The sequence below is a fragment of the Benincasa hispida genome, chromosome 2, assembly GCF_027475165.1.
Source record: "Benincasa hispida cultivar pf3 chromosome 2, pf3_genome.v1.1, whole genome shotgun sequence".
In the NCBI taxonomy this organism is placed as follows: Eukaryota; Viridiplantae; Streptophyta; class Magnoliopsida; order Cucurbitales; family Cucurbitaceae; genus Benincasa; species Benincasa hispida.
In genome coordinates this window covers 9,502,927-9,523,830 of record NC_143479.1, presented here as the reverse complement: position 1 = coordinate 9,523,830, position 20,904 = coordinate 9,502,927, and positions in this window count along the sequence as shown.

The window sequence follows — 20,904 nt, the reverse complement described above, 5'->3', positions numbered from 1 at the left end:
CGTCAATAAGTCGATCATTAATGAATTGCTCTTGATTACAGTTGGGTCAAAATTACCGTTTTACCCTTATAATTACATATTTCTCCTTAAGTCCCATTGATCCTCTAATGAACAACTTGTTTATGGTCATACTATAAACAAATCCCTCTCAGGTCAATGAAAAGGAAGGATCCCTTGTTCAAGACCTGGAGTCAACACTTAAGAGAGTAATTCATCTACTTTTCCTGAAAGCGGGAAGAAGGGATTTCATTTTGTTAAGTCATGTTCCCAACTCCCTACTTGGACAAATTCTCAAAATGGTAAACTTATTGAGTCGGAAACTCGGGCCACTCTTACCCCATAATATGGCCATCCTATGAAATGTTAGTTTCTCAGTTAACGGTGTTATAAAAATAGATTAATCATTTCTCAGTCCGATCTATACAAACTCTTTGTACAGGATCTCTCCACTCATATGTCTTCACATGAACGTTTTGGATCAAATCATTTGTAACACTTAAAAAGTTGACCATATCCGTAGTGTCATCAGGATAAAACACCCAACTTTATTCATATACTATAAACTTTTTAGGTTATTATTTGAACACTATCCACTTATATGTTTACCACATACTGTTCAAGCTACATAAAATAATATTGGATCTTATTTTATTGGATTGAGTTAATGAGTTCTAAATGTTGAATAAAATACTGTTTATTTTATTAAATAAATATTTTGTATTTACAAATTACAAATTACAAGATCCACGAGATTTCGATCACTAAATCCAACAAAATCATTGTAAGCAATGTGGATGAAATAAACTTCATTTTAAAAAAAAAATAAATAAATAAATGATTACCAAGCGAGATTTTAATTATTTTTTTTAATAATGCTGACATATTTTTTTACTGATTTACTTACTTTGCATTGCTCAATGTCAATTCTTTCAATGACTATTAACTTATTAGATTCATTTCAATTAATCTAATAATATAGCATCATTTGGTAATTATTTGATAACTATTTAGTTTTTTAAAAATCAAGTCTATAGATCCTACTTCCACCTCCAAATGTATTGTTCTATTATCTATTTTTTACTAATGAAAAACCAAGCCAAATTTTGAAAACTTGAAAAAATAGCTTTTAAAAACTTATTTTTGTTTTTAGAATTTAGCTAAGAATTCAACCATCATACTTAAGAAAAATGCGAATCATCGTAAGAAACGGAAAGAAAATAGACTTAATTTTAAAAAATAAAAAATAAAAAAATTACCAAACTAGACTTATTTTTCATGCGTATGTATTTAAAAAAAAGAGTATCAACATAATTAATTTACATCCTTCTAATTGAACAACAAGAGAATATAATTTGTCTCTTGAAGTCAGAACTTCAAATCAAATGGTAATTGTTAATTAGATTTGTATTTCTAAAATCAAGTATAGTATTTATTTTTAAAATAAAACATTTAATTGCCTTGTTTAACTGTCCAGAAAATAAAACTAAAAAAAAAAGTTACTTTGGGGATTCGATCCTCGAACTTCAAATCTTTTTAATCGTTGGACTACATCCATACTGATTTATAAAATTTGGTTTCATTGCTTAAATTTAAAATGTTAGTCTTTTAACATTCCAAGTATAAAAGGTCGATTTAAAAGGATCTACATAAGTGTATAATAGTGTCAATTGGCCTCTTGATAAATAGGTTCAACATGTCAAATGGTATTATAGCAAATGTTCAAATGGTTACTTGTATTGTATTTTGCTTATTTGGCTTTTCTTCCTTATTTCTTGCGCTTCTTCTCTTTAGGTTTGACAAAAATTCCTGTCGATCGGGACGGAGAATCCTCGATTTGACCAGAGATGAGTCAAACCGAGGATTATAATCGGGTCCCTGGTCGGGGACGGGACGGGGAGGGTATCCCTACCCCTGATCCCGATTATTTTTAAATTTTTTTAATATTTATATATATTAATTTTATAAATAAATAAATATAATGTATAATTATATATGTACCGTATAAATATATATTAATTTTACAAATATTTATATAGTTATATATGATTATATATATTAAGAAAAAAAACTGGGGATGTGTCCCCGCGGGGACCCGTTTCCCTTGGCAGGGAATCCTCATCCCCGTCTCCGCCTTCAATTGACGGGATGAGAAAATACCCCATGGGGACGGAGAATCTCCCGCCCCGCTTTGCCCCCATTGCCAATCCTACTTTTCTTACTTTATCTATCAATATTTTAACTCACTCTCATGCACCTCCTCCTATCAGTTGAAAAGTAAAGAACCAACTACTTTCTTACTACTCTCCTACCCCACAAGGAACTGTTACCAATCATTTTCACACACTACAACTAGACTTACTTCATTTTTTCAATGAGATTCGAGCATAGTTTTTAAAGTTAAGGCGTGGTAACTTGCTTCATTTTTTCATTGAGATTCAAGCATACTTTTTAAAGTAAGGCATGGTAGAGAGTGCAACTTTTTTTGTCCTTTTAAGCAAATTACTCAAAGTTATATGGCGTGTTTGGACCCCAACTTAAAAATTGGTGGAGTGGCCCACTCCATATTTGGAGCACCAACCATAATAATTGTCTACAACTAATTACAACATGCAACTAGGTACACTAAATACTATTTCAACACTCTTTTATCTATCATATTTACTATTTTACGCTCATCCTCTCTCTTCTCTTTGCTATAGTGTTTCTTATTTCCTACTCATACTAAATTAGAGTCCACTCAAAATATATACTATTATAATTTACAGACTATAATAATCAACTTAGTGCCTCAAACACCTCTATGTTTTCAATTACGTTATACTCGAAGTGAAGGTGAACTTCAAACATCGAATATTCAATAGAACGATCGTATGATAGTAAGATAAAATTTTTGTAGGGATCAAAGTAAAACTTATAAACAAATAGGGTTAAATCTTCTATCTATCTATATATGAAAAGATTGTACAGAAATATTATTGAAGGTTGAGGAAGGTTCATTTCAATTATGTCGCAAAAATTTTCATCGGAGAGTCTTTGTTTGTTTGTTTTCTTTTTCTTTCAAAATTGATGCAATTGTAAAAAAGTTGTAGACATCATAGGTATCAGTCACGTACATCGGCAACTGACGTGAAAGTTGATACACAAAATTAACATATTTTAATAGAAAATAAAAGGTAACATCGATTGTTAGTCTTATATATATATATATATAATTTTAAATTATTTTATGTGTACCTTTTAATTTGTACATATCAATTATCATATCAATTTTTATAATCTATTTGAACAATGGGGACATTTTTTTTAATAAATTTCAAAGTTAAAAGAAAACACACCAATATTGCCATAGTTAAATTAATTCAGTAAAAATGAATATATATATATGTAAAGAATAATGATTAAATATTCCTTAATATACTCGTAAATCAGATGCTTCAATGTCGATAGAACTCTAAAATCTCTTAAATACCCATAAAATATATTAACAGAGTAATTAATTAATCACCAATATATATATATATATATATTCTATAAAAAATAGATGCTCATTATATGTTCATACTTAGTGTCCATTGACCATGTGTCATGTCCCCATTTTCTAAAGTATTATCCATGTGTCTTATAAATACTCATTCTTAGTGTCCATGTAATCCACCTCCTACTTGCCAAATTACCTATAAGTAGTAGCCTTGAGTTGATTTTGAGAGACACACATTGGACAAATTTCATACAAATTGGAGAAAGTGGAGAAATTTGAGAATTTTCTCATTTCTTATTTTGTTAATTTAATTTAATTTATTATTTATATGTTATGTTTTATTTATTTTATTATTAGATTATATTTATTTTAATATTATATTTTATTACCATTCGTGTTCCTGTTGAGCTCCTTAAATTCACAACACGTTATCAGCACGAGCTCCTGTCGTTTTTCCCGCTAAAGGTAGGTCTATACTTTGTAGGTGACCCTCAAACACCTTAGTCGTGAAGGCCTTTGTAAATGGATCAACAACGTTGTGTGCCGAAGCTATCTACGTGACGATCACGTCCCATGGATGCACAATCTCTCGAATGAGATGATACTTCCACTCTATGTGCTTCCCGCGTTTGTTACTCTTAGGTTCTCGAGAATTAGCCACAACACCATTATTATCACAATAAAGGGTGATGGGCTTTGACATGTCTGGAACCACTTCTAGATCAATCAGGAATTTCCTGAACCACAAAACTTCCTTGGCAGTTTTACAAGTTGCTACATACTCAGTCTCCATAGTGGAGTCAATAATGCTCCCCTTAAAGGACATCAGACATGAGGATTTCCATAAGCAGCGGAATGATTGTTCCAAATTCTATTCGAAATTGAACATACACAACTACAATCAAGAAACGAAATCTTACAGATCATGCACAATATGAAATTACAGGATACTTTACAATGAGATTAAGGGAAAGATTATACATACCTTTGAAGACTCATGCTTCAAACTCCCTCGATCACGAACGCCCGTTTAGTCTCCAAGACAGCAAAACACGGATGCTCGAACACAACGACCGCAACACAGCACGATTAACAGCAAACTCGAACTCAATGACCTCCACGATCACGAACCCAATGAACGGCCTCAAAAATCTCAAACTCAATCGAGTTGAGTGCAGACACCACCACAATGGCTACTTTGATAATCTCGGTGTGAGAATTCAGAAGTGTGGGCTCTGTGTAGACTTGGTTAGTGGAAGAGACCGGATGAATAACAATAGTGTAGACGATTGAGCAAGTAGGAGATGAGAAAAGTCTATTGTATAGACAAATGCTCAATCGTTTAGAAGAAGACAATCTATCGTATAGAAAAAGCCCTGCGATCGTTTAGCTATGACCAGCTGAGTAAACTATCGTATAGTGTCACTCCACGATCGTTTAGTCTCTATTTCAGCTATCGTTTAGTAAATCCAATTCACTTGACAACAAATCGTGAGTTTCTTTTCGAGAATAGCAACTCTTCTAAATTTAGGAAAAAATTTTCCTTTTTATCTCACGATTACCATAAAACCACCAACATCCTCCCATTCAATTGGTTATTAGAGAAAAAGATATAATTATCCAATAATTAATATTATTATAAATATGTATGATAACTAACTTACCATATTATATTTATAACCTATAGTTTTAATATTTCATCTCTTGAAACATATAAACCATAACTCTTTTTCTATTTTATGGTACTTAATGTAAATCACATTTACATTAATCCTCCACTTGATGTATCTCATATATTACACCGATCATATCATATATAATCAAATTTTCTCTTGTCAATTTGAACACTTCAAATCAATACCAAGAACTGATTCTCAACTCAAATCCATTGAACTACTAAGGGGACCTTATGGACCTGTAGCTTGAAGCTCCAACGGTACGTGAATAACTGACTAAACTCTTTAGCCACAGGATTCACCATTCGTTAACTGTTGGGCACTCCACTAAAGACCGATAGCTGCACTGTCCTTACTACAGATATATTTTGTGTTTATATCAACCAATCAACAACGCGATAACCCTTCACAGATCGTTCGTAAGTACAACTGAGCCAATAATCGTTATGCCCCTGTAGTTACATCTAACTCCTTAAGTATCATTGATCCTTCTAATGAACATAAGTCATAGTCCTACTATGACTGAGTTCTCTCTTCCAAAGAGAAATTGTGGCCACTATGTTCAAGACCTGGAATCAACCCTTAAGGGAGCAATCTATCTACTTACCCCTGCTTCGGGGAAGGAGTGAATTTCATCTTGTGTAACTGAGTTCCCAACTCCCAAATTAGACAAATCCCCAAAAAGGTAGGCATGTTGAGTTGGCAATCTGGCCATTCTCACCCATACTAATCAAAGGACCGCCCTCAAAGGCAGAAGTTTAAAAAACACTCAAGATTGAGGTCATGTCACCTATGGTCGTTTAGGTGAGATGTAGGTCTTAAGTATCAACGGCGTTATATAAAGAGATAGTCATCTCGTGCTCCGGTCTTATACAAACTCTTTGTATATGACACCTGCGCTCACATGTCTCCACATAAATGGTCAGGATCTACCATCTGTAGTAGTTTACAACACTTGCAAACCTCTACAAGGCGAGCCGTATCCGTAGTGTCTCCAGGATCAGGTATCCCTCCTTAATCCTTATACTACAGACCTTTTTATGTTATCACTTAAGGCATGATCCACTTATATATCTCCTATACATGCTTAAGTTTACATAAAATAACCATGGAGCTTTGTTTATTGGATATGAGTAAGTGCCAAATAAAATAACTCTTATTTTATTTATAACAATGTGTACAGTTTACAAACTACGAGACTCCAAGAGAATTAGGACACCAATCCCAACACCTCTACTTGGTGCTCCCCCAGATTACAACCCCTCCGTTAAGAGTAAACACTGATCCTGAAGTGGATTTCCTAGAGTCTTTATTGAAGGAAATCGAACTCGAGATTTCTATGAGCATCAGAGATAAGATCATTCCAAATTACAATCATGAATGAACATTACAAATTACAGTCGTATATAAACATACAGTTATGCAATTAATATAGAAATTACAGCATGAACAACTACAAATGAACAAGGAGAAAACTCTACAAACATTTGTAGACTCGTCTCCACGCTCTTTGCTCACGAACGCTCGAACACAACAACCTCAAATGCTCGAACAACACGACCACAACTCTGCACTAACACTTCGCGCTCGTCCTCAATGATTGCCTTGGTCATGAACTCCTCAACAACATGAACAACCTCCACAGAACCTTGACGGTGTCGAGTTGAGTATGACACCACCAAGAAGGTTACCTTGGTATTCTCGGTGTGAGAATCCAGAGGGTGGGCTCTGTTCGGACTTGGTGTGAGGCAGAAGAAGGAGGAAAGAACAATCGTGTACACGATCGAATAAGTGGGAGAAGACAGAAACTTATCACATAGGTCGATGCCCAATCGTTTAGCTAACGTTAAGTGATCGTATAGCAAAAGCTAAGCGATCATTTAGCTCATCGTTTAGCTCGGTGTCTGTCGCCTATAAACTCTACAAGATCGTTTACTAAAACACGTTGTCGCTTAGTAAATCGGTATTTACTTGACAAGCGCCATGAGTTTCTTTTTTTCTTTTTCCTTTTCTTTTTCTTTTTTTGCTGAGAGAAAACTCAAAAAACTTTTCCAACGTTTTGTAAAAAACTTGTAAAACTTACTAAAATTAGGAAAACCATTCTCCTTTTAACTCACGGTTACCATGAATCACCAATAACCACTCACTCAATTAGTTATTAAAGAAAAATAATTAATTATCCAATAATTAATATTATTATAAATATAAATGATAACTAACTTATCATACTATATTTATAACCTATAACTTTAATATTTCATCTCATGAAACATATAAACCACAGTTCTTTTTCTATTCCATGGTACTTAATGTAAATCTCATTTACATTAATCTTCCACTAGATGTACTCATACATCATACCGATTATATCATATATAATTAAAATACATCTTGTCAATTTGAACATTTCAAATCAACACTAAGAACTTATCCTCAACTGAATCCATTGAGCTACCAAGGGGACCTTATGGACCTGTAGCTTGAAGCTCCAACGGTATGTGAATAGCTGACTAAACTCTTTAGTCACGGGATCCACTATCCGTTAACTGCCAGACATTCCATTAAAGACTGACAGCTGAACTCTTCTTACGAAAAATATATTATGTATCTAGCTTAACCAATCATAAGTGCAACAATCGTTCACAGATAGTTCTTAAGTACAGTTGGGTCAATAACCGTTATGCCCCTGTAGTTACATCTAACTCCTTAAGTACCACTGATCCCTCTAATGAACATAAGTCATAGTCCTACTATGACTGAGTCTTCTCTTCCAAAGAGAAGCCATGGCCACTATGTTCAAGCCCTAGAATCAGCCCTTAAGAGAGCAATCTCTCTACTTACCCCTTCTTCGGGGGAGAAGTGAATTTCATCTTGTGTATTGAATTACCAGCTCCGAGATCAGACAAGTCCCCAAAAAGGTAGGCATGTTGAGTTGGAAATCTGACTACTCTCACCCATACTAATCAAAGGACCGCTTTAAAAGGCAGGAGTTCTCAAAACACTCAGGATTAAGGTCGTGTCACCTATGGTTGTTTAGGTGAGATGTAAGTCTCTAGTATCAATGGCATTATATATAGAGTTTCATCTCGTGGTCTAGGTCTTATCAAAATCTTTGTATAGGACACCTCCGCTCGCACATCTTCACATGAATGGTTAGGATCTACCATCTATAGTAGTTTACAACACTTGCAAACCTCTACAAAGCATGCCGTATCCGTAATGTCACCAGGATTAGGTATCTCACCTTAATCCTCACTTAAGGCATGATCCACTTGTATATCACATATACATGCTTAAGTACATAAACGAAAACCAAGGAGCTTTGTTTATTGGATATGAGTAAATGCCAGAATTAAATAACACTTATTTTATTTATTAAACAATGTGTATTTTTACAAAACAACGAGACTCCGGGAGAAATAGAACACCAATCCCAACACTTATCAGTTCAAAAATTAGAGTCTGTGTATCTTGTAAGAATCAAATCCTTAAAACCATACACGAGCATGTAATCCCTCGTTCTCCAAAGATACTTGAGCATGTTCTTATCGGCGGTTCAGTGATCAAATCCTAGATTATACTGATATCTACCGACTATCCCCACTGTATATCGGATGTCAGGTCTAGTACATAATATCACATACATCAGGCTACCAACAACCGATTCATAGGGGATCCGTCTCATTTTCTTAACAATTATAGCCCGTATTCTAAATGCCAACAATCGTAGGCTAGTGGTACAGACAATAACCTCTTCAAGCCAAAACCCCTTGCCGCCTTCCTTAACAAAATGTACGTCCGTCCAATAACAAAAATCATTTGCCCGCCTCCTGAGCGGATTAGCAGATGGAGCATACCGGTTCATGCCATCAATCCTCCTTTTCCTTTTCTACTGATGGCATTCATGCAGCAGCTGAAGCTGCAAATTCTATTTTGGGTATGAATGTGCAACCTAAAGACTCGCAAGTTTTTTTTCCTCTACTTTCCATCCCACACCCTTCAATTCTAATTAGCACAAGCAATGTCTCCTTGCATAACATGGATTCCAAACATTCATGATCTGGATGTGAATGAGTCGAATTATTTATCCCTTGGTCTACTAGCGACCGCTGTGCAACGACTAGGACTCCTGTCTGAAGAGTTTTGAGAGTGAGCTACCACTCATGCAGCAGCAAAGACCCGCAACTTTTTGCGGTGTCTTAGTGTAGGAACTCTTAATGAAAAGCATCCATGAGCACATTGGTGACGGAAAATTAGTTATCAATTACATGATGACTAAAATTAGGTGAACACAATATGCGATGCATGTTTTTAATGTATGCGTTGATTATCATGCGTTGGTGGTCATGCGTTAGACTTACAATATGCGTTAACAAATGTATGCAATGACCGTGCGTTCTTGTCACAAGTTTTCTTGTGCTCAGGCCAAGTATAATGCGAACACAAGTTTCTCGAGTGATCCGAGGTCGAACTCAGGGACTTATAGCTAGACGTATGCGGTAATGTGTATGCGGCGGTTGAATAAAAGAATGATGGAGGGGTTTTATGCTAACACTAAATGCAATGAGAAGTATGAATGAGAGGTAGAGACACGACAACTGTTGAGGTGAAATAAATGGATGGGAAAATAGATAAAAGGTGAAGATGTCTTCATCGCAACCCTTAAGAGTGATCACGAGGCCAACCTCAGCCAATGCAAGTTATGCAATCATGCAACACATACTAAAAGCCTAAACTTAGGACGCATGCGATGTGTATGCAAAAGGGTCAAGATGACCGCATACCGCCACCATATCCTACTTCTTGGACGTAGTCATTGTCCTCTCCGTAGGGTACATACACTGTGTAATAGTAAACGAAGCTTATTCCTAAGTTCCATTCTTGCTTATGCAAACCTAATCTAGCTCTCTCGAGCATCGATTCTAACCTAGCTTTCTCAAGTCTTAGGTTCTTTCTTTAGACTCTCTCTCGAGTAGCTCTAAATGTGTGATGGACACATACATAAGACAAGGTAACCACATAAACTTGGCTGACGCAAGATTATTCCTATCTCTAGTGAACAATAACTTACATTGCTTAATGCGACCAACCACTTACCCTCCCAGGCAAGTAGATGTTACTGACTTTACTCATAGACAAGCATTGCGTCCGCCTATAGACAGGCGTTGTTACAGCTACACACTAAGCAAATAAGGTTTTCTCACACACTCACGCAACACACACCTCTCGATGGTTCGCTACATGCTTCATATCTCTAATCCACATGACTAAGTATGCGGTACTCTAGCAGTCTCACTAAGTGATGCAATGAAAGTTAAGGATACTAAGTAAAGAAGATGAGGATGGAATCGAAGGAAACATAGAAATGCATTGAATACAAAATATATTAATTCCTTAATTCCAAAATGTAATACAATACAATATAAGAAAAGAAGAGAAAATGAAATGACCAACTGGAAACAATGTCTTGTTTCCAGCAGATGTGTAGCAAGGCTGCCGGTGGTGCCATGGATGGGCGATAGAGCTGACTCTCCCGAGACCTAGCTCCGGTCGAAGGCTCCGGTCGTCACTCGGAATGGAGGAAGGAGATGAAGAACTCTCAAGCTTTTTTCTCACACATTTGTCTGGATCACAAGGATCTGCCCTAAGGCGAACCTCAGGAGAAAACCTTGGTTGATTTGAACTTCTGCTCATCGGCTTCTATATAGAGCTTGGATCGCCGATAGCATTAATGGACTGCTCTGATTCTGACATTCACGGCGCGTTAGTCCTTTCTGAATCTTTGCTGCTAACGGTGTGGTAGGTGAAATGTCAACATCATCTTTTGATTTTCCCGAGATTTGCGTTGATGCATTCATTCCACCAACCTTGCGTTAATCCCTCTATTATGCGTTATTGTTAGCCGCAATCATGCAGTGGTCGTATTTGCTTAATACTGCAACTTCTACACGATGACCACAATCGCTTGACGATCGCAACTCTTTTTCTCATGGATGCATGCGGCTGATTACGGCAATGCCCATGCATTGATCGAATGCGTTTGTCTTTGCGATGGAGAGTCTCTCCGCATGCGGTCGTCTATGCGGTAGTCCGGCTTCCGCGTTTGCATCCACTTGCTGCGTTTGCTACAAAAATAGACAGTTGAACTTATAATAACACATAATAATGGATTAGCCGAGGTTCTAAATGCTGAACGCCACAAGCTCATTTTCTTATGAATTCCTAACATAATTGCCGCATATTATGCTTAACAGTCCTCATAATTCTAAATAAAAGGCCTAAGATGACATACATTTTTGCATGTCATCACACCCCCAAACTTAAAATCATTCTCGTCCTCAATCATGCGTTATACTCGAGAAATTCTTAACTCACCTTCTTGATTTCCTTTGCGATGACCAGCTTCTCAGATAATTTACTCATACCTCTAACCATCGCTGCAATGCTCTCGTCCACTTTGGCTGCTTCTTCAAAAAGATCTTTTCTAAATTTAGATCCAGCAAGCCTTTACTCAAAAACTTTTTATTCATTCACCGCAACTTTGCGTTTAGCATTTGAGAATGCGTTCGTTCAAAATATTTCAAAAATTTGCGATGACTTATTTGAATACGGCGTAGACGATAAGCAAGTGGGAGAGAAAAAGCTATCGTATAGCAAGGGTGCTTATCGTTTAGAAGAAGCTACACGATCGCGTAGGTTTTACTAAGAGATCGTTTAATAAAAGGTGTTCGTTTAGAAAACGCAGCACATTATGCGATCGTTTAGGAATGCTAAGCGATCGTTTAGGGATAGACGTGCGATCGTTTAGGTACTGGTGTGCGATCGTTTAGACAGTGAGCAACTATCGTATAGGCTCTCAAACTAGGCGATCGTTTATGTTTCCACACTAATTGTGAATTTTTCAAACTTTTTGCAAAATGAAACAAATTTTCATTTTATTCTTCGGATACAATAACTGACTTTAGATTCTCCCACTAATGCACGACCAAGAGAAGTTTTCGTTCAATTATCATATAATTAACCAATTTAATAATTAATGAATATAATCATATTATATTCTTACCCTGTAGTTTGATATCACATATCTACTTTAGTAATTTATTCTCCACTTGATATAAATCATATTTATATCTAATTTCCTCCAAAATAATATATCTTATACATTTAGTCAATTATATCATATATAATCGAACTCCCTCTTGTCAATTTGAATATTTCAAACTGACCCAAACACTGATTCTCGACTTTAACCAAGCCACCCAGGGGACCTATTTAACCTTTGGCTTGAATCTCCAATAGTACGTGAATAGTTGACTAAACTCTTTAGCGATGAGATCCACCATCCGTTAACTGCCAAGCATTCCACTGAAGACCAATAGCTGAACTCTTCTTACCACAAATATATTTTTGTGTCCATCAGATATATCCAATCATGAGTAGGATGACCCTTCACAGATTCTTGTAAGTACAGCTGGGCCAATTTCCCATTTTGCCGTTGTAATTACATCTCACTCCTTAAGTACCACTGATTCCTTTAATGAACAATACAACATAGTCCAACTATGTGTGAACACCTCTCAGGCTAAGAGAAGGTGTCTGGTACCACATCGTTCAAGCCCTGGAATCAGCCCTTAAGGGAGCTATTTATCTATTTGCCCCTACTTCAGGGAAGGGGTGAATTCCAGCTTGTGTAGCTGAGTTCCCAGCTCCCAAATCAGACAAATCCCTAAAATGGTAGGTTTGAAATGGCAACCTGGCAACTCGCACCCATACAAATCAAAGAACCGCCCTCAATGGTAGGAGTTCCCAACTCACTCAGGATTGAGGTCATGTTACCTATGATCATCTTAGTGAAGTGAAGTCTATGTTATGAACGGTGTTATATAACAAGATGTTACACTTCGTGGTTAGGTCTTATACAAACTCTTTATATAAGACGACCCCGCTCGCATGTCCCCTACATGAATGATCAGGATCAGACCATTTATGACAAATCACAACACTTGTGACCATTCCACAAAGTGGGCCGCATCCGTAGCATTACCAGGATAAGGTTTCCCTCTTATATCCATATACTACAGACCATTTTGGTTATCACTCAAGACATGATCCACTTGTATGTCACTACATACATGCTTAAGTTACATATAGATAAACAGGAATTTTATGTTTATTGGTTTGTGGTAAAGTAAATAAAACATACAATTGAGCAAAATCAAAATGTGAAGTAAATATCATATATTATACAACACAAACGTTCGTACAAACAACTTACAAACTATAGGACACGAGACTTTAGGGCATCAACCCCAACAATCTCTTACTTGTCCTAAAGCGAAGTGGAGTGTACATGAAACTAGTAAAAAACAATAAACTAAGGCATAAAAGCTCAGCACAAAAAAATCTCCCACTTGCCTTAGTCCAGCAGCGGGCGATCTCGTAGACCCATGCTCCGTTGGTGACTCTCAAACACTGTAACCGTGAGAGCCTTCGTAAACAAGTCAGCAACATTGTGCTCTGAAGCCATCTTCATGACGATCACGTCCCTTCGGTGCACTATCTCGTGGATTAGATGATACTTCCGCTCTATGTGTTTGTCGCGCCTGTGACTACTTGGCTCCTTGGAGTTCGCCACTACCCCACTATTATCACAATATAGGGTAATGGGCATAGACATATCTGGAACTACTTCCAGTTCTATCAAGAACTTCCTGAGCCAAACGGCTTATTTAGCAGCTTTGCAAGCCACTATGTACTCCGCCTCCATAGTGGAGTCGGCGATGCACCCCTGCTTAGTGCTTCGCCACACTACAACCCCTCAATTAAGAGTAAAGACTAACCCTGATATGGACTTTCGAGAGAGCTTATCAGTTTGAAAGTCAGAATCCATGTATCTAGAAGGATCAAATCCCTGGATCCATACACGAGCATGTAGTTCCTCATTCTTCGAAGATACTTGAGGATATTCTTCACTACGGTATAGTGACCCTGGCCTAGTTTAGACTGATACCTACTAAGTGTGCCCACAGCGTAGAAAATATCTAGATAAGTAAAGAGCATCGCGCACATCAAACTGCCAACGACAGACGCATATGAGACCCGTCTCATCTTCTCAACCTCTTGAGGCTTCTTACGACACATGTCCTTAGACAAAGTGACTCCATGCCTGAACGGCAGTAAGCCTCTCTTGGAGTCCTGCATCGAGTACTTGAGCAACATTTTGTCAATGTACGATGCCTGAGACAGTGCTAGCACTTTATTCTTACGATCCCAAAAGATCTGTATAGCTAGAACAAACTAAGCCTCTCCCAAATTTTTCATTTGGAATTTGGTCATTAGCCAGCTCTTAACTGCAGTCAGTAGGCCTACATCATTCTCAATGAGTCGTATATCGTCTACATACAATACTAAGAAGACTACTGAAGTGTTGATGATCTTTTTGTAGACACAAGGTTTATCAACGTTTTGGTCAAAGCCATACGACTTGATCGTAGCATCAAATCGTATGTTCTAAGATCTAGACGCTTGTTTCAGCCCGTAAATGGACCGATTCAGCTTGAAAACCTTTTGCTCTTGAACTTGGGCTATGAATCCCTCGGGTTGCACCATATAAATGCTTTTCTTAAGATTGCCAATCAGAAAGATCATCTTGATGTCCATTTACCAGATCTCATAGTTATAATAAGCTGCAATGGACAGGAGGATGCAGATTGACTTTAACATGGCAACAGGCGAGAAAGTCTCCTCATAGTTGACTCCCTCTACCTGGGTATAACCCTTTACCACAAGTCAAGTCATGAAGGTTTGTACCTTCCCATTAGCATCCCGTTTGTGCTTGTAGATCCATTTACAACCTATAGGTTTTACTCCATCAGGATGATCTACAGGATCCCATACTGAGTTGAAGTACATCGATTCCATCTGGAGATCCATGGCCTTGACCCATTAATTCTGGTCTACATCCTTCATTGCCTTTTGATAAGACAACGGATCCTCAACGTCGCTATTTGCTACCATAGCAAGGATTTCTATGAAACCCAGATAGCGAATGGGCGATTTCGCAACCCTCCCACTATGTCGAGGTTCTCTAAACTTTTGAGGTGGAACTGACCTATTAGATGAACTCCCATCAACAAATCTTGCTGATGTAGTAGGCTCTTCAACAACTCTTGTTGAAGTTTACGAAACACGACTTTACTTCGTGGACTATGCTCCCTTATATGATCCTTCTCTAGGAAAGTAGCGTGTTGAAACAAACACCCTATTTTCCATTGGATCATAAAAATAACCCCCTCGTGTACCTTTGGGGTAGTCTACAAAGACGCATAACCTCGACTGTAGTTCCAACTCCTTGGGATTAGCCTCAAGCAAATGTGTCGGGCAACCCCAAATGTGGAGGGAACCCAGAGGTGTTCCCATTCCATGTCGGGCAACCCCATTCCACGATTCCAGAGGTGTTCTCGCAACACTCTTGGAGGGAACCCAGTTGAGTATGTATAAGGCAGTCTCCATTGCGAAATCCCAAAACGAGTCTGGTAAGGAAGCATAACTTATCATTGAACGAACCATGTCCAACAAGGTCCTATTTTTCCTCTCCGCTACACCATTTTGCTCAGTTGTACAAAATGTTGAAAGTTGGGAAATGATTCCATGCTCTATCAAATAGTTTTAGAATGCTGAGTCTAAAAACTCTCCACCTCGATTCGATCGAAGTGTTTTAATCCGTCTATCCAATGCATTTTTAACTTCAGGCTTGAACCCTTTGAATTTTTCAAAGGATTCAGACTTTCGTTGCATAAGATAAACATACCCGCTATGAAGCATAGATATTTCATGTGAGGCAAAGAATTAGTATCAGACACGTATCAGATACCGATACTTCTAGATACTTCCCAGATACGTATCTGACACACAATTTGACGTATCTATTTCTATGTGTACTTTTTTTTTTAAGAAAAAGACAAGTAACTCATCCAATCTTTCCCAATCTAAAATTAGGCAACCTATTTAAAAGGTTCACTACTCGAGTCCAAAACTAAAAGAAAAAAATAATAATGGACCAAACCTTAGACTAGAATCATCCATTCTTCATCTTCACATTTGAGTCCCCACAAACTCTACCAAAATATATTGCCTCAACGTCCTTATTGAAAACTAAAGCGCTAACGAGGAAGAAAAGGTCCCTCTCCCTCTCGGCTGAGTTGCTTCGCCCCTCTTTCCTTGTTTGTTATTGAAAACGGGAAAACTTTCTCGCTTGTTGCTTTAAAAAGATGGCTGGGGCGCATTAGCGCCCTTCCTTCAGCTGCCCCCGCCCTATCCCGGCTCGAAAGTTCGCTTAATTGATCAAAGTTCGCTAATGCGCCCCAGCCATCTTTCGAGCCGGGATAGGGCGGGGGCAGCTGAAGGAAGGGCACTAATGCACCCTAGCCATCTTTGCTCTTAGAAGACATTCTCGAAGGAAGACCAAATGCGGAGCCCGAGCGGCCGGCGAGCGAGTGGTTAGTGGCCAATAGCGCCCTAATTGATGGCATTCCTCTCCGCGGCTGGCACTCAGGAACCACGGGGCACTCCATCCACTCCATTAAGAAAGTCTTGGGGATGAGACGCCCACGCAAGGACCTCAATTCTCATTAAGACGTCGAACCAAGGACCTATGAAAGTCGGGGCTACTCCTTTCCTTCAACGGTTTGGTAATCGGTTCATCTTCTTCATTTATCTTCATACTTCTCCCTCTAATCTTCTTCTTCTTCTTCTTTGCAATATGAGTTACTTTCCTATTGCATTTTATTAACTATTGTACTTCAACATCATAGATGTTGCTTTTTTTGTATTGTATTTCAGTGTTTGTATTTTATTTTGTGTTATTGTTATTAACTTGTATGTTAAATTTATCTATGTCTTAGATTTTTTTAAAGAAAAAAATGTATCTTCAACGTATCAGTATCCTATTTATTCAGAAATATATATATATATTAAAAAATATAAAGAAATGATGCATCCTTAGACGTATTCGTATCTTAGTTTTTTTAAAAATTGACGAATCACCGTATCCAATCATATCCGTATCATGTATTTGTGTGTCTGTGCTTCATAGCATATACCCGTACCTGGAGTAATCATCAGTAAAACTGATAAAATACTCATAACCACCTCGGGCTCGCACATTCATAGAACCACAAAGGTCAGAATGTACTAACGCAAGAGGCTCATTGGCTCGATAACCTTTTCCAGTAAAAAGTCGTTTAGTCATTTTACCCACAAGGAAAGACTCGCACACTGGAAACAAATTTTCTTCTAAGTCACTTAGAAGTCCATTCTTCACCAATCTCTCAATCCTATTGAGATTGATGTTCCCTAACCGTAGATGCCAAAGATGGGCATGTTCTTTTGGAGTAATAAGTCGACGTTTTGTTTGAGTTACGACAGTTTTAAACAATTCTGTGTTATGGAGGGAATTAATGGCTAACGACCTTAGCACATATAAATTGGATTCTAGATTTGTTGTACAAATAATAACACCATCTTTATGAATAAACGCTTCATCCACATTAAAACTAATAGTGTATTTACATTGCAACAAACACTTTACAGATTTAAGGTTCCTTTTAAGTTCGGGAACAACATATACATCATTCAAAACTAGAAACATATTCTATAAAGCTAGCTGAAGCCCTCCCAATGCCACAGCTGAGACGACGTGCCCGGTGCCTACTCACATCGTCATCTCACCAGCCTCCAACTGTCTCTAGGATCTAATCCCCTGAAAAAAAAAGAACAAACGTGATTAGTGGCACCCGAATCAATTATCCAGGCAGAATCATCATTCTCTACTAAATAAGTTTTAAATACAAGTAAATCATATTTACCTTTATCTACCTTGGCCTTAGCCTTGGCGGATTTCTTCTCTTTCAGATAGCAAGGACAGTTCCTCTTCCAATGTCCATCCTGATTTCAGTGGAAACACTTTTCCTTTTCAACCGGTGGATGCCTTTTTAGAGTGACAGGTGGTGGGTTAGCAGACGCCTTCCCTTTTCTCTTACCACCCTTCTTCTTCTTCCCCTTTGCAGAGTTAGAAGTAGAAGGTGCAAACTTCGTTTCTGAGGTCGAACCTTTATGGAATGTCCCGGAGGATGAAGCAACATTTGCCTCACCCTTCTTCATTTCCTTACTTTTCTGTAAAGATTGGTAGGTCTGCAACTCGTTGAGGAGAGTTGTAAGGTTATATTTCACTTTGTTAAGAATCACATTGCTAACAAAGTGTAGGAAGCTCTTTGGCAATGAATGCAGGATAATGCTAACCTGGCTGCCCTCATCGATGGTAGATCCATTCAACTCTGCCACATTGAAGTGGACCATCATATTAAGCACATGTTCACGAATGCCCCCACCTACATGTCCTCTACACGAATGATTTGGATTAGACTATCTGTGATAAGTCACAAGACTTGTGACCATTCCACAAAGCGGACCACATCTGTAGCGTTACCAAGATAAGATTTCCCTCCTATATCCATATACTATAGACCATTTTGGTTATCACTCAAGACATGATCCACTTGTATGTCACCATATACATGGTTAAGTTACATACAGATGACCAGGGATTTTATGTTTATTGGTTTGTGGTAAAGCAAATAAAACATACAACTGAGCAAAATCAAAATATGAAGTAAATATCATATATTATACAACACAAGTGTTCGTACAGACAGTTTACAAACTACAAGACACGAGACTTTAGAGCATCAACCCCAACACTTAGGACACTATTCCTTAGACAAAGTAACTCCATGCCTGAAAGGGAGCAAGCCTCTCTTGGAGTTATGCATAAAAAACTTGACAAGTATCTGGTCAATGTACGAAGCTTGAGATAGGGCCAGCGTTTTGTTCTTTCGATCTCTAAAGATTTGAATGCCCAGAAAAAAATGCGTCTCTCCCAAATCATTCATCTGAATTGGGTCACTAACCAATTTTTAATTTCAGTTAGTAGACCTACATCATTTTGAATGAGTAGGATATCGTCTACGTATAACACAAGAAAAGCTACTGAATTGTTGATGATTCTCTTGTAAACACAAGGTTCATCAAAATTTTGATCAAAGCAATAAGATTTTGATCGCAATATCAAATTTTATATTCCAAGATCAAGAAGCTTGTGTCAATCCACAAATGGCCGATTAAGCCTGCAACCTTTTGCTCTTGACCTTGGATTATGAATCCCTCAGGCCACTCCATATATGTGGTCTCCTCAAGATCACAATTCAGAAAAGCAGTCTTGACGTCCATTTGCCAAATCCATTAGTCATAATATGAGCAATGGACAAAAGTATCTGGATAGACTTCGATATGGCAACAGGTGAGAAAATCTCCTTGTAGTCGACTCCCTCAATTTGGGTATAAGCCTTTGCCACAAGTCTAGCTTTGTAGGTTTTCACCTTCCCATCACCCCATTTTCTCTTGTAGATCCGTTTTCAACCTATAGGTTTAACACCATCAGGTTGATCTACAAGATCCCAAACCAAATTAAAGTACATAGACTCTATTTTGAGATTCATAGCTTTGATTCGTTCATCTTTCTCAAAATTCTCCATTGCCTTTCTGTAAGACAATGATCCTCAACATCTTTGTTAGCTACGATATCTAGGGTTTCTGTTTAACCCAGATAACGAACAAACAGGTTCACAACCCTCCCACTACATCGAGGCTCCCTCAACGTTTGAGGTGGATTTGACCTACTAGATGAACCAACTTCGACAACTCTTGTTAAGCTGTTGGGCTCTTCAACAACTCTTGTTGAATGTTCTGTAGTTTCACTGGAAATTTTATTTAACACTATCTTAATGCAGGGCTTATGCTGCATTATGTGGTTCTCTTCTAAAAAGGTAGCATTTTTCGACATAAACACTTTATTATCTTTAGAATCGTAGAAGTAACCATATCTTGTACCTTTAGAGTAATTTACAAACAGGCATAATTTTAAACAAGGTTCTAATTTCTTAGGATTTGTGAGTTGGGCAAATCCAGATCCTGAAATGGCATAAACTATCTTACGACCATTCCATAATTCCAAAGGTATTCCAGTAACACTTTTGGAAGGAACGCAATTCAAAATGTAGGTTGCAGTTTGCACTGCATATCCCAAAACAAGTCAGGTAATGAACCATAACTCATCATAGACCGGACCATGTCCAACAGGGTTTAATTTCTCCTTTCTGATACACCATTCTGCTGAGGTGTGCCTAGAGATATCTATTTAACCTGCAGGGTGGGGAATCCCCGATTAAAGGGGGAATAGGGGAGGACGTGGGGAAGATTTTTCCCTGTTGACTAAATGAGGACGGGGACGAGGACTACATTCCCTGGTCTCGACCTCGACCCCTTCCCCGCCTCGTCCCGACAAATATATATACTCAACTAACTAACTTATGACATATATATAATAAAACATATCCATCATACATATAATACCATGTGGGTTTTTTTGAAACTCACAAAATGTGAATTTATATATATTTTTTTTTAATAAACTCACAATATATATATATTACAAAATTGATGTTACATCAACAATTACTTATTTTTATTTTTCATCTCAACTTTTTCATGTTTTAATACATTTTTAAGATATGTATCCTTCATGACCTTGAATGTTATAATGTTTAAGTTGATGACTAGACTTGTAATATTTAAAATTTAGTAATTATGAGATTAAATTTTTACGTATATCTTTGCACATAAAATATTATCGTC